At 38.1% G+C, this 14,173-nt stretch overlaps 1 protein-coding gene across 21 annotated transcripts in view; it reads right to left on the bottom strand.

The window, feature by feature from the left end:
• Arb2a (ARB2 cotranscriptional regulator A) overlaps nucleotides 1-14,173 on the bottom strand; it is a 464,298-nt gene that overhangs the window by 431,749 nt on the left and 18,376 nt on the right. For 14 of the 21 annotated variants that reach the window (XM_063281474.1, XM_063281479.1, XM_039101899.2 and 11 more), the window contains exon 2: nucleotides 13,531-13,589. The exons of 6 other annotated variants lie outside the window; for them this stretch is intronic. The gene's annotated coding sequence lies outside the window, so the exon portion shown is untranslated. The remainder of the gene's footprint in view (nucleotides 1-13,530; nucleotides 13,590-14,173) is intronic. One more of the 21 variants, XM_063281473.1, reaches the window with a different exon arrangement.

The raw sequence follows: 14,173 nt of genomic DNA, 5'->3' as shown, positions 1-14,173 counted from the left end.
AACACACAACAAAGACACATGCTCCACTATGTTCATAGCAGCCTTATTTATAACAGCCAGAAGCTGGAAAGAACCCAGATGCCCTTCAACAGAGGAATGGATACAGAAAATGTGGGGCATCTACACAATGGAATATTACTCATATTATCATCCTGAGTGAGGTAACCCAATCACAGAAAAACACACATGGTATGCACTCACTGATAAGTGGCTATTAGCCCAAATGCTCAAATTACCCAAGATGCACAGAACACATGAAACTCAAGAAGGATGACGAAAATGCAATGCTTCACTCCTTCTTTAAAATGGGAACAAGAATACCTTTAGGAAGGGATAGAGAGGCAAAGCTTAGAACAGAAGTAGAAGGAACACCCATTCAGAGCCTGACCCACATGTGGCCCATACATATACAGTCACCAAACTAGATAAGATGAAGCAAAGAGGTGCAGGCCAACAGGAACCGGATGTAGATCTCTCCTGAGAGACACACCCAGAATACAGCAAATACATAGGAGAATGCCATCATTAAACCACTGAACTGAGAACGGGACCCCCGTTGAAAGAATCAGAGAAAGGACTATAAGAGCTGAAGGGGCTTGAGACCCCATATAAACAACAATGCCACCAGAGCTTCCAGGGACTAAGCCACTACCCAAAGACTATTCATGGACTTACCCTGGGCTCCAATTGCATAGGTAGTAATGAATAGCCTAGTAGGGGCACCAGTGCAAGGGGAAGCCCTTGGCCCTGCCAAGGCTGGACCCCAATGAATGGGATTGTTGTTGGGAGGGCGGTAATGGGGGGAGGATGGGGAGGGGAACACCCACATAGAAGGGGAGGAAGAGGGGTTAGGGGATGTTGGCCTGGAAACCGGGAAGGGAAAACATTTGAAATGTAAATAAGAAACACCCAATTTAATAAAGATGGGGAAAAATATACATCAAATCCAGGTATGGTAGTGCATACCCATAATCTTAGCATTTATGCAATTATACTAAGAAAGTTGAATTACAGGTCTGAGGTCAGCCTGAGCTGCAAAGCAAGACTCCATGTCAAAAACTGAGAGTAAACAGTAAGAAGGAAAACCTACACTGGTAATAGAAACAAAGCAAAACTGAGGTTCTTATGACTCAGAAACACAACTGATTTGTTACTCATCTGCAAATTTCAGTGCCCATTCTTAAGTACATTTGATGTTGTCATAGACATGCAAACGTGGATGAGAAAATCCATGAGGACTCAATTGGACACCAAAACCTCCAGGCACCTAAGCAATGCTGAGAGTGGGAAAAATAATCTTCCTAGGGAAGAGCTCAGCAAGAACTTCTCAGAAATACTTCACCTACTCAGTGAGCAGGTAAGAAAGTTTAAGGCCTAATGATGAAAAGAAATATTTCAAACTAGTGAATGTTGTAAAGGTCATAACCAATAGTGCTCACATCTCAACTCTACTACAGGCGATGTAAGAGAATGGACACTCTGGTTCCTCCACAAACTAGACAGGAGCCTGTGTCACTTTCCATATTTGTACAATGTAAATGACAATCATGTTTCTCTTACAGTGAAATTAAATATGAAATATTTTGTACAGTGCCCACTCTATAATTAACTGCTCAATATAACATATAACTCATATAACAAATGAACCTATTTTCCCAATTAATAAGAGCTCTGTGGGCATAAACAGGCCACTTAATATTCAAAACCTTCACTTTTCCAATTAAAAAATGGGCAACTACCTTAAATAGTAGCTGTTGAAAATTAAACACCACAGATACTTATAGTCAGTATAATGGTTTGTATATGCTTGCCCCAGGGAGCCGCACTATTAGGAGGTGTGGACTTGTTGGAATTCGTGTGTCACTGTGTATGTGTGTGTGGTGGGGTGGGGGGCGAGAGGGGGAAGGAGGCTTTTTAAACACCCTAGTTTAGTCTTCTCCCAGAAGTCTTCAGATGAAGATGTAGAACTCTCAGCTCCTCCTACATCATGCCTGCCTGGACTCTGCTATGCTCCTGCCTTGTTGTTAATGGACTGAACCTCTGAACCTGTAACTCAGTGCACTCAACTAAATGTTGCCTTGGTCATGGTGTTTTTTCACAGCAGTAAAACCCTTACTAAGACAGCCAGTTATTTCTATAACTAACAGTACCAGTGGTATCCAATGTAATTCAATCTCCTAAAAGGAATAACTTCAATAAAAATAACAGCTTAAAGTTTATATCCAAAGTGTCCTCTTAAAATAGGGTATTAATCGTAAGGGTCCAGCTGCAATTTTGGGCACTACTGGAAGGTGGAAGAGTCTTTAGGGGTAGCAGTGGGAGGGAGTTCGATCACTTGGGGTGTGAACTTGAAAAATACATTAGGACCCTGGATTATTATTATCTTGATCTTTGCTTCTAGGCCTCAATGAAGTGAATAACCTTGTACTCTCCACCATGATGCTCTCTCTCGGTCTTGCCACAAGTCTCAAAGCAATGGAGTTAACAGACCCTAGACTAAAGTCTCCAAACTAGACTCTATCATCTTGGGCAGTTTGTCACAGTGACAAACAGCTAGTTAACAAAACCTTTGACTAAAAAACTAATTTCCCTTAGTATAAAAATAGCTATTTTTCCCCATGATTGGGTAACTGAAAGTTATATAAATACACTAAAAATAAAATGTGGAAATATTCCTTGAAGAAACATCCTAATCTGTAGGGTAGACAGCATGCTGCAGTGGTGAATAAAACAGACACAGTCGTTTGCCTTTACAGGGTTTACTTACTTACTTGCTTGCTTGCTTGCTTACTAAGCGAAGTCAAGCTGAAAGTGATCATAAATGAATAGTATAGGTCTAGACTGACCACTACTACTAGTTCAAAGTGATACTTGTAAGAGGTATCATCACATTCAGGAATTAATCAGATCAGACAAACCCCCCAAGTCTATGGACAAGTGTCACTAGCAATCCCTTATTAAACATAAATCTACAGAAAAATTAAAGACAAATGCTATTAATGAGAGGTCCGATAGAGTGCCCTTTCCTAACACATTTACAAGTATATTGGCTATCTACAGAGAGCTTCTTACAGCCTACACACTAAGCACTGCTCTGGCAATGCAGAATTTCTTCTACTATAAACCACTGGCTTAGTTAGGGTTACATGCTATGGTGAGTCAGCATGACCAAAAATGAGTTGGGGACAAATGGATTCATTTTACTTCTGAATCCATATCATTCATTGTTCAACATCATAGGAAGACAGGGCAGGAATCTAGAGGCAGGTGCTAGTTCTGGGGCCATGGAAAGGTGCTTAATGGTTTGCTCCTCATGTTTGCTCAGTCTGCTTTCTTGTATAAATCAGGACCACCAGCCTGGGAGTAGACTCATTGGTATCAAGGAGAATAACCCACGGGCTCAAATGCTTGAATGCTTGGTACCCACTGTTGGGGAAGGACCAGGAGGTGCAGACTTGTTGAAAAAAGTGTATGACTGGAGGCAGAGTTTGAGGTTTCAAAATCCCAGGCCAGGCCCTCTCTCTTCTTCTTCCTCTTCTTCCTGCTCCTCCTGTCCCTCCTCCTCCTCCTCCTTCCCCTTTCCCTCTCCCTCTTTTCATTCCCCTCTTTCCCTTTCTCCTTGCAGATTAACTACTGCTTCAGTACCATGCCTGTCTGCTTCCTACCATGATGATCATACATTAACACTCTAAAACTATAAGCAAATCCCTAATTAAATGTTTTCATTCTTTTTGCCTTGGTCATAGTGTTTCTTCAGAGCAATAGAATACTAAGGCATACCCCACATCAATCACTAATTAAAAAATGCCTTACATTCTAGCCTCTAGCCAGATCTTATAAAGACATTTTTGATTGGGTTCCCTCCTCTCAGATGACTCTAGCTTGTGTCAAACTTACATCAAATTATCTAGTACAACCACTGAGTCATTTTTCATTAGCCCCAAATTATCTGATTCATGAACAGAACAATGTATATAATTATTTTGCTATAGCTGTATTAATAAAGAATATGTTTTGATGTCATGTGAAGGTCACATTTCTATATACTTATTTATTTCATATGTGTGTGTGTGTGTGTGTGTGTGTGTGTGTGTGTGTGTGTTTGTGTGTGAGAGTGTCTAAGTATGTGCATCATATACATCCAAAAGCCTGGGGAGATCAAAAGACAAATTGGATTCCCTGGAAATGGAGTACAGATCCTCTGAAAAAACAGCAAGTGCTCTTAACACTGAGCCATCTCTCCAGACTCCAAATTCACATTTTAAATATTTACATCCATGATTATCAGAATTAAACCATAATCAATAATCACTACTTTTTATTTCCTATGAAACAACCTAAAAATTCAGAGTGCTTTATTGTGAAGATGACATATAAGCTAAGGTATTATGCCTTTCTGCATGTGATGTGATCCTGACCCTTACAGCAGCAAACAAATCAAGTAAACATGAAGTAAAGGTAATTTGTCTGTCGCTCTTATGTCCTGTTTTAGACCTTATCATCTTGCCTTATTTCCCACAGCTATCGCACAGCTGGTAAAGCTAAACCAGGAATATTATAAATTCTCAATTTAGTTTTGCTAGTAAAAATTCAGAATAACACCCTGCATGAACACAGATAAACACGACTGAAAATGCAGCCAGCAAGGCATTTGGTACACTTGATATATATTACTATGTGCACAAGACACAGTTTATCTGATGAACGTTAGGTTATAGGGAGTAAGGAGGTGGAAGGTTTTATCTGATGGGAACTAGGATACAGTTGACATGTTGTATACTTCATGATTACCACTGCTGTTTAAATGTGGCTTCCTAGAAATGCTTATGGTTCAAACTAAATTCAAAACATCTCAGTTTGCAGTTTCATTCAGTGAACTACACAAAGCAATTATCATATCTTTATCTTGACCTTTCTATAATTCCAACAGAGAATCCACGCATGTTATACAGCTATAAACAACTTGTCATGTGTAATCTCCATCCAGTCAGCATTTCTAAACACAAAACAGTAGACTGTTTCTTGCCCAGTTGGCTCACAACACCGTGTGAGCACATAAAAATATGGAGAAAGAAAGATACTAAGAGACCTATTTTCTCATGTTTTGGTCTTAGGCAGGTACTAAATACAAACTAGAAAATGATAATATTGCTCGCATATTCTGAAGACATAGATGACCATATGAGGCCTGGCCAAGATCAAGTAAAACTGAGTGAAAACCCTCAGAACACTGAGGCTGGTTTGAATTGACCCTAGCCATAAAGAATCTACACTCAATAAGTGAAGGGGAATAGAACTCAAAACAGCTAACTTGCAAGTGAGAGTTCACTAAGTCAAACTTGTACTGGCAATTTAAAAAGAGCTGAAGACCTAAAGAAATACAATTAAAACAGTCATGTGGCATTCTGTGAAGGACAGCTCAAACTAATGCTAGGCAGCATCTAATTACAAAGTATGTTTGTATAAGTATGTTTGGGGTGAGTATGTGTGAGGATGTATGACCATCCATATGGGCACTGAGCGAGAGGCTGAAAGATGAAGGCATCAGGCTAGAACAGACGCAGAAGACACTCAGGGGCCTTGGTACCTAGAAAATGGCAATTTCTACAAGGAATACAATTATATGAGAAGAAAGTTTAGGTCAGAATAGGAATACCTAACACATAGTCATTAAAACTAAATCCTCATTTTTCTCATATGATGTTACAACAGCTTGAGATAAGAAATCTAGGTTTTCAATCTCTGTCCCACCATCCACTAGCTAAGTGAACGAACAAGAAAGAATGTACATTGAACCATTCTACGCACTATAAAGCCCTTTAGACACACTGTTAACTCAGAAGGCATAACTCAGTGGGGTGGCAGGTATGCAATCCTAGGACTTGGGAAGCTGACAGAGGACCACTAGTTCAAGGCCAGCCTGTGCTATATAGTAAGACTCTATTTGAAAAAGGGAATTGGAATGAAGTTCCCAGCAACTTGTCCTCAGAATTCTAGGACTAAAAGTGATTCACTGTACAAATGTGAAGACAACACGTATCACTTATATGCATACCATGAACCAAACATAAGATACCACAAGAAGCAGCTCTACGATGACAACGTCTAAGATTCTAGTGAAAGAAGTCCTAAGTGCATTCACAATCCTTCCAAATGTTTGTATTAGTTTGCTTCTTTTTATTGTGATAAAATACTGACCAAAACTGAATTAGGAGAGAAAGGGTTTATTTCATCTTTCAAGTCCAATCATCACCAAAGAAAATCAGGACAAGAACTCATGGCAGGAGTCTAGAAGCAGAAAGTGAAGCAAAGACCATGGTGGAATGCTACATATTGCTTTTTTTAAATTATTTTTGGAAACAGATTTTCTTCCTCGTATAATATATTCTGATTATCATTTCCCTTCCTCCACTCCTGCCGATTCCTCCCTATTTCTTCTCTTATTTGGATCCACCCCCTTTCTGTCTATCATTAAAAAATAAACAAGTTTCTAGGGGAACATAATATAATTAATATAATATGATAAAACAAAAACAAACACGACAAATAAATAGAAGAAAAAGAGCCCCAAAATAGGCACAATAAACATATATAGACACAGAAATTCTCTTTTAAACACACACAGGAATCCCTTAAAAAACACAAAACTGGAAGCCATAATATATATGCAATGGATGTATAGGGCAAAAGGAGAGAAAGAGAATTAAATGGAAAAGAAAAAAGAAAAACAAGAGAGCAGCACACGGGGTCTCAGTATTAGATCCTAGATGAAGAGAGAAGAGGGAAGCCACCAAGACAGAGACGCCATGGAGAGGGTGCCACCAGAGGGAAACCAACAAAGAGGGTAACATATATAGGAGAGGAAGAGGACTGGGAGCTCAGTACCTTACATACCAAGAAACCAGTGCCCCAAGTACTTAGATCCAGCACCCTCATTACTGAATCAGGAGTATTCTTAATACTTAGCTCTGGTACTTGGCTGAGGACTGCTGTGGAGTCCCCAGCAGTAGAAATAAGATGCTGATGTCACCTTAACATCTTCAAGAGAGTCCTAGAGTTTATGGTACACTTGGGTCTATATCACAACCATTGGCTGTGCATTTCTGTTCCAGTGCAAATAAAATAAAAAAGATGTGCTCACAGCTGAAAAAGAAAGAAAAAGAAAAAAGAAAAGCCATGACATGACATTGTAAGACAAGAAACTCCAAGGGAGCTGCTGAGTTAGTTTTCTGTTGGCTATTTATTGCTGGGCATGCAGACCACCCTTAAGTCTGACTTGTTTGTCCAGTGAGACTCCCCTGAAGGAAACTGCAGTTTCATCTGCAAATGGTTGTCACTTGGAGATTGCTTCCAGGCTAGGGATGCAGCTTGTGTCCACTTCTCTCAATCCCATCTGGTCCTGTGTGTGCTGCCCCAGTCTCTGTATGTTAGTCCTGCTGTGTTTAGAAAGCCTTGTTTCCTTGATGTCCTCCACCCTGGCTATAGGGTGCTCTCCACAATGTAAGAGAAGGACTGTATTACTGAATAAAGCATCTACACAATTTATTGAACATGGAGAAGTCGAGTTAGGGCCTACCTAGAGCTACAGGCTCGTGTTTTTGGCACCTGAAAGTACTCTGCATGCTACAAAAGGAAAAAAGTAAAAACCAACACAACTATAATCTACAATTCTGCCCTGCCTGTCACATATGCTAGTATAAAGAGGATACGAAGCTTGTGGGAACAACCTACCAATGTCTGATTTGACAGAAGGCCCATTCTATGAGATGAAATTCATACCTGGTGCTATTTGGGTGACTGAAAACCTCAGACCAGATACCCCAGAGAACTATAGTGAAACCAAATATTACTTTCTGCTAAAGGAACACAGCAATAAAACGACTCTTAATGACATTCTGCTGTCCTCATAGATCAGTGTCTTGCTCAGCCATCATCAAGGAAGCCCTCCTGCAGCAGATGTGGACAAACACAGAGACCCACTGCCAAACAAGGTGCAGAGAGTGAGAGATCTTAGAACACTCAGGCCTAGATAGAATTTCGATCAAATTCCTCCTATAGCAGCTCAGAGAACCCTGTGGAAGAGGGCTTGGTTGTTTTATACAACCCAGAACCACCTGCCCAGGGGTAGCACTTCCCAGTGGGGTAGGAGCCCTCCCATATCAATCATTAATCAGCAAAATACTGCCACAGTCATGACCAAAGGCCACTCCAATAGAGCAATTCTACGATTTACCATCACTCTTCCCTAAGTGACTCCTGACAAAAGCAATCACAATATTATTAATACGTGTAGCTACATAAGGGCCAATTATGTACATTTAATCTTTATTTACAGTTTTGCCCAAAGAAGATTATTGTCCCTACAATGATCACAGATCGCCATCATCTGTGATCCTCTATACCCATTAGCACTACAAATGGCAGGGGCAGATAAAGTTGAGAGATCAGGCGACATAAAGATATCAGAAATCCTTGACATTAGAAAGTAAATTAACTAGACAAAAGAATCCTAGATATTAAATGGAAATTGGGCTTCTACCTCTTGAAATATTTGCCTGTGATCTATTGTACCAATCTTATAAGCTTAGGTGCTTCACCAAAACGAAAATTTCAAAATCCTCTATGGAGGCCTATACACTCATTAATATCACTAGCACGTATTAGAATTTGGAGTTTGAGGAAGTTGAAGGTAATTACCTAAAGTTTCAACTAAAGCTATTTCATTATCTTCAGTGCACTACAAACCATGAAGACTGATTAATAGTCACTCCACACTGTTCCCCACAATGATTTGACAAATCAGAAAATATAAAAGAACAAGCTACAGGTTAAGAAATATCAAACAAAAATGATTTTAAAAGAAAATATTTATTCATAGTATCTTTATCATAAGTCACAAAATTAGTAGTCTGGTACAGTATACAATTTATCTACCAAAAGAAAAAATTCAACAAGAGTAGAAAACTGAAGATTTCTATATAAAAATTCTAAAACTAAAGTTAAAAAAGTAAATTAAACTAAAACAATTCTCAATTTTGAAGCCTGACCTAAAATAATTTGGTAGTCATTTTAGACATTTTTCACACAAATGGAGAGTTATGGACTAGAACAAAGTAAATTTCAGAGAGAGAAAGTGTACCATCTTCAAGACTGACAAAAAGCCAAGTATGTCAGGTAGTAATTACTTCTGCACAGGTCTAATATACTTGTCATTACGACAGGTATAAACAATAAAATACAAATAGTAATATAAACTTATATACCTTCAGTCTAAATTAAACAGTCATAGAAATCCTCAGATTGTAAAACAGGCAGTCCCATTAAATAGCATTACTAACATAGCTAAAGACCCATATCACATTTTAATCCCATAAGAATGTTCACTGGTAAACTTGAGCTTGAACTTCAACTTACATCATAAAACATGATATAATTACGACATTCACTAGAAAACTTGTCAAACTGTATTTTGAGAGGAATCTGCCGCACAGATGCCAGGGATACAGCCAGCCAAGTCTCGGACCACCGACCGTTCAGAAGCTGACCTCAGTGCTGAGTACAACCTCACACAACATCAGGCCTTGCCCGTCACTGGCCGGCTGAACTGATGGCAATGGGAAAGCCAAGCCATTCTGTTCTAGACAACTCTAATGAGTAACATTTGTTCCAGAACCTGACAGACATTTCATCAGGACTATATGCAAATTAAACTTTTCCTTCAAACCAAAAATCTTTCTTTCTCTTTCACAAATACTTGCATTCCAGGAGCCTAACATATGTTTAATAAGCACTCAACAGCAATAATAGAACCTTAATCCCAATTATGATAATTAATACACATTTTCTGCCCCACATTCTTTCTTCACATTTGTTTCTGGAAAGCCTAGGCTTTGACAAAAAAAAAAAAAAAATCCTAAGAGATCAAAATGTAGAGTTTTAGAATATAGAGCACGGTCTCAATTCCCAGTGGATACATACATCTACAAAACTTCCCACAACTAAGGCCTAGAGAGCACTGTGGAAGAGTGGACAAAGACTTTAAAAGCCAGAGAATCAAGGACTTTAATGTGAAATAGTGTCACCTAATAACATCAGAAGCTAATCCCATAGAGTGTCATCAGCATGACCATCTAAACACAAACTGAACAATGGCACCACCAATAGAAATGCCAAGGTGGAGATAGTGACCCAGGAGGCTTCAATCCTACCTAAACAACTATAGGCAACTCAAAATGCAAATGGCAGCAGAAACAGCCTTTCCCATAGAAAAACAAACCAGCTAGCTATCCAATACCAATGGTCAGCCCTGAAAACATACATACAAGTAACATTATACAGAATGAGCAGGTTGTATTTAGGAATATTGACATATTAGAATATATATTCATATGCACATGTAATAAAATTAATAAAAAGGAATTCATAACTTTAAAGAGTAAAAATGGACATGTGAGAAGAGGGAGAAAAGGGAAGGAATATGATGTAATTTTCTTATCATATGAAAAAAGAAAAGAAATTTTTTTTAGTTTTTTGTTAATGGATTTTTTTAAGTTATATTTCAAATGTTATCCCCTTCCCCAGCTTCCCTGCAATAAGCCCCCATCCCATTCCCCTCCCCCTTCTCCTATGAGTGTTTTCCCACACCCATTTACCCACCCCTTCCAGCCTCCCTGCCCTGACATTCCCTTACTCTTGGGTGTCAAGAATGCAGGACAAAAGGGTTCTCCTCCCATTGGTGCTCAACAAGGCCACCCTCTGCTACATATGCAGCTGGAACCATGGGCCTGGCCATGTTTAGTCCCTGGGAGCTCTGGTTGGTTGGTATTGTTCTTACATAGTTGCAAAACCCTTCAGCTCCTCCAAACCCTTTCTCTAACTCCTCCATTGGTAACCCTGTTTTCAGTTCAATGGATGGCTGCTACCATTCTCCTCTATTTATCATGCTCTAGGAAAGCCTCTCAGGAGACAGCTATATCAAGCTCCTGTCAGCTTACACTTCTTGGTATCTACAATATTGTCTGGGTTTGGTGACTGTATGTACATGGGCTGGATCCCCAGGTGGGACAGTCTCTGGATGGCATTTCCTTCAGTCTCTGCTCCAAACTTTGTCTCAATATATCTTCCTATGAATATTTTTGTTCCCCCTTCTAGGAAAGACTGAAACATCCTATGTTGGAAGGACTCTGGTCGTCCTTCTTCTTGAGCTTCATGTGGTCTGTGGATTGTATCTTGGGTGATCTGAACTTTTGGGCTAATATATACTTATCAGTGAGTGATACCACATGCGTTTTTCAAGTTCCATCCATTTGCCTATGAAATTCATGAAGTCATTGTTTTGGATAGCTGAGTAGTACTCCATTGTGTAGATGTACCACATTTTCTGTATCCATTCCTCTGTTGAAGGGCATCTGGGTTCTTTCCAGCTTCTGGCTATTATAAATAAGGCTGCTATGAACATAGTGGAGCACGTGTCCTTGTTATATGTTGGGGCATCTTTTGGGTATATGCCCAGGAGAGGTATAGTTGGGTCCTCAGGTAGTGCAATGTCCAATTTTCTGAGGAACCTCCAGACTGATTTCCAGAATGGTTGTACCAGTCTGCAATCCCACCAACAATGGAGGAGTGTTCCTCTTTCTCCACATCCTCGCCAGCATCTGCTGTCACCTGAGTTTTTGATCTTAGCCATTCTCACTGGTGTGAGGTGAAATCTCAGGGTTGTTTTGATTTGCATTTCACTGATGACTAAGGATGTTGAACATTTCTTTAGGTGCTTCTCAGCCATTCAATATTCCTCGGCAGAGAATTCTTTGTTTAGCCCTGTATCCCATTTGTAGTAGGGTTATTTGATTCTCTAACTCCTCAAAGTTAGACTTTGAGTCTAACTTCTTGAGTTCTCTATATATATTAGATAAGAACCCTTTATCAGACGTAGGATTGGTAAAGATCTTTTCCCAATCTGTTCGATGCCATTTTGTTCTAACGACGGTGTCATTAGTCTAAGATTCTTGATCTTAGAACATAAGCCATTGGTATTCTGTTCAGGAAATTTTCCCCAGGGCCATGTGTTTGAGGCCCTTCCCCACTTCTTCTTCTACTAGTTTGAGTATATCTGGTTTGATGTGGAGGTACTTGATCCACTTGGACTTGAGCTTTCCTTCTGTTTCTATTTTGTGGAATAGTTTGAAGATTATAGGTATTAGGTCTAAAGGAAATATTTTTATCTTTTAAAAAAATTAGGTGGCGCACATAAGTACTAAAGATTATTAACAATATTTGGAGTACTAAATAAGGTAGTATCTTCATTAGGGTTTCTAGCAAAGACAAAACACCATGACAAAAAACAAAAAAGTTAAGGACAAATGGGTTAATTTGACTTCTAGTTCCACTGTACTGTTCATCACTGAAGGAATTCAGAACAGGAACTCAAACAGGGCAGAAATCTGGAGGCAAGAGACCTCCATGCAGAGGTAATGGAGGGACGCTCCCAACTGACTACTCCTCATGGCTGGCTCATCCTGCTCTCTTATAAAATCCAGAACCACCAGCTCCAGGGATGGCACCACGCACAATTCATTGGGCCCTGTTCTATTAATCACTAACTTTAAAAATGCCTTACAAGCTTGCCTATAGCCAAATCTTATACAGGCATTTTCTTAGTTGAGACTCCCTCCTCCAGATGAATCTAGACTGTATCAAGTTGACATAAAACTATCCAAAACAGATACTAAATATATAATTATATTTTTATATTTTAGTTTTATAAAAAAATTATAAAATATTTATTTTAATAATTTAAATTATTTTATTTATTTATTTAATTAAAATTGTATTTATCTATATATAACAAATATTACATAAATTAAATATTTATATATAAATGTATTTGATTAATTGCATTTATTTTAATAATTTAATAAATTATTTAAAAATTTTACAAAATGATATAAATAATATATTATATAATTATATTTTTATACATAAACACTACATATGAAAAGTTGATTTGTTTATTAGAATATAATTCTTACATAAAAAGACACAATGATTATGATTACATATAACATTTTTCCTAGGAAGTATATATAACTATATACACATATATATATATACACATATATCTGTATATGTGTGCGGCCAGATAGAGAGACAGACAGACTGATAGAAGACAGACAGACAGACGAGAAGGAAAGACAAAGTTGTGTGTGTGTGTGTGCATGTGTGTTACTGGGAAATGAATCAGGACTTCACACATACTACATAAACACTGTATTACTGAACTATCTGTCTAACTGAACACTATATTTCTGACTAGAAAAGCACTAACAGGAATAATGGCATCAATGCCTGTTATAATCTGTTCTTTGGAGTGTTTTCTTCTTATGCACAATATTGCAAGTCCACTGTAATTTATTTGGTCAAAAATCGGGGGTCCTAGACATAGCTCTAGTACAAAAAGTTCAAATGAACTCAATATTAATAAAAACTTCATGTGACTAAATTACTATTACTGAAATACAACAGATTCCTTACCTGAACAGCAATAGAGATATTTTCAGCAAAAAATGTATTACCTCAGAAGCTTCTAATATCTAGTAAAAAAGAAAAAGGCACAGTTTAAGTATTTCTTATAATTTGAATTAAAAAATAAAAGCTTATCGTAAAGCATTTAAAATATATATACTTTTGAAATATTAACTTTCATTTATGGTTTTGTTTTCTTTTATTGTACTCTTCTACCATGTTTACATAGGTAAAATAAAATCTACCTGTGAAAATACACAAATGCTAGACATGTTAAATTCTGGGATCAGGAAGTTTTCAGCAACTGGTGAATGAATGAAAGATGAGAACTCAGGATTGGATACAGAATAATCTGTTCTGCTGGCTGTTAAAGTATGGGTAATCTACTGACACGAGATCAATTCCACAAAGAATCACCAGACAGTCTATCAACAAAAATGATATAAAAATCAACTTTTATCCTGAGAAAAATTCATCAAAGTAACTTTGCTTGTTCTTTACATACAAAATGAAAGGGGGAAACTCTAGAAGATAGCAGCTGGAGGATGGACATGATGTCACAATGAAACTAAAATAAGCAAACGTTGCATTCAGTGCTTTATCTGAACGTGGCATTTTGTTAAATTAATTTCTATGTGTTAAACTTACAATT

The sequence above is a fragment of the Rattus norvegicus genome, chromosome 2, assembly GCF_036323735.1.
Source record: "Rattus norvegicus strain BN/NHsdMcwi chromosome 2, GRCr8, whole genome shotgun sequence".
NCBI lineage: Eukaryota > Metazoa > Chordata > Mammalia > Rodentia > Muridae > Rattus > Rattus norvegicus.
Note: the sequence above shows the minus strand (reverse complement) of the source record. Positions and strands in the feature narration are given on the sequence as shown.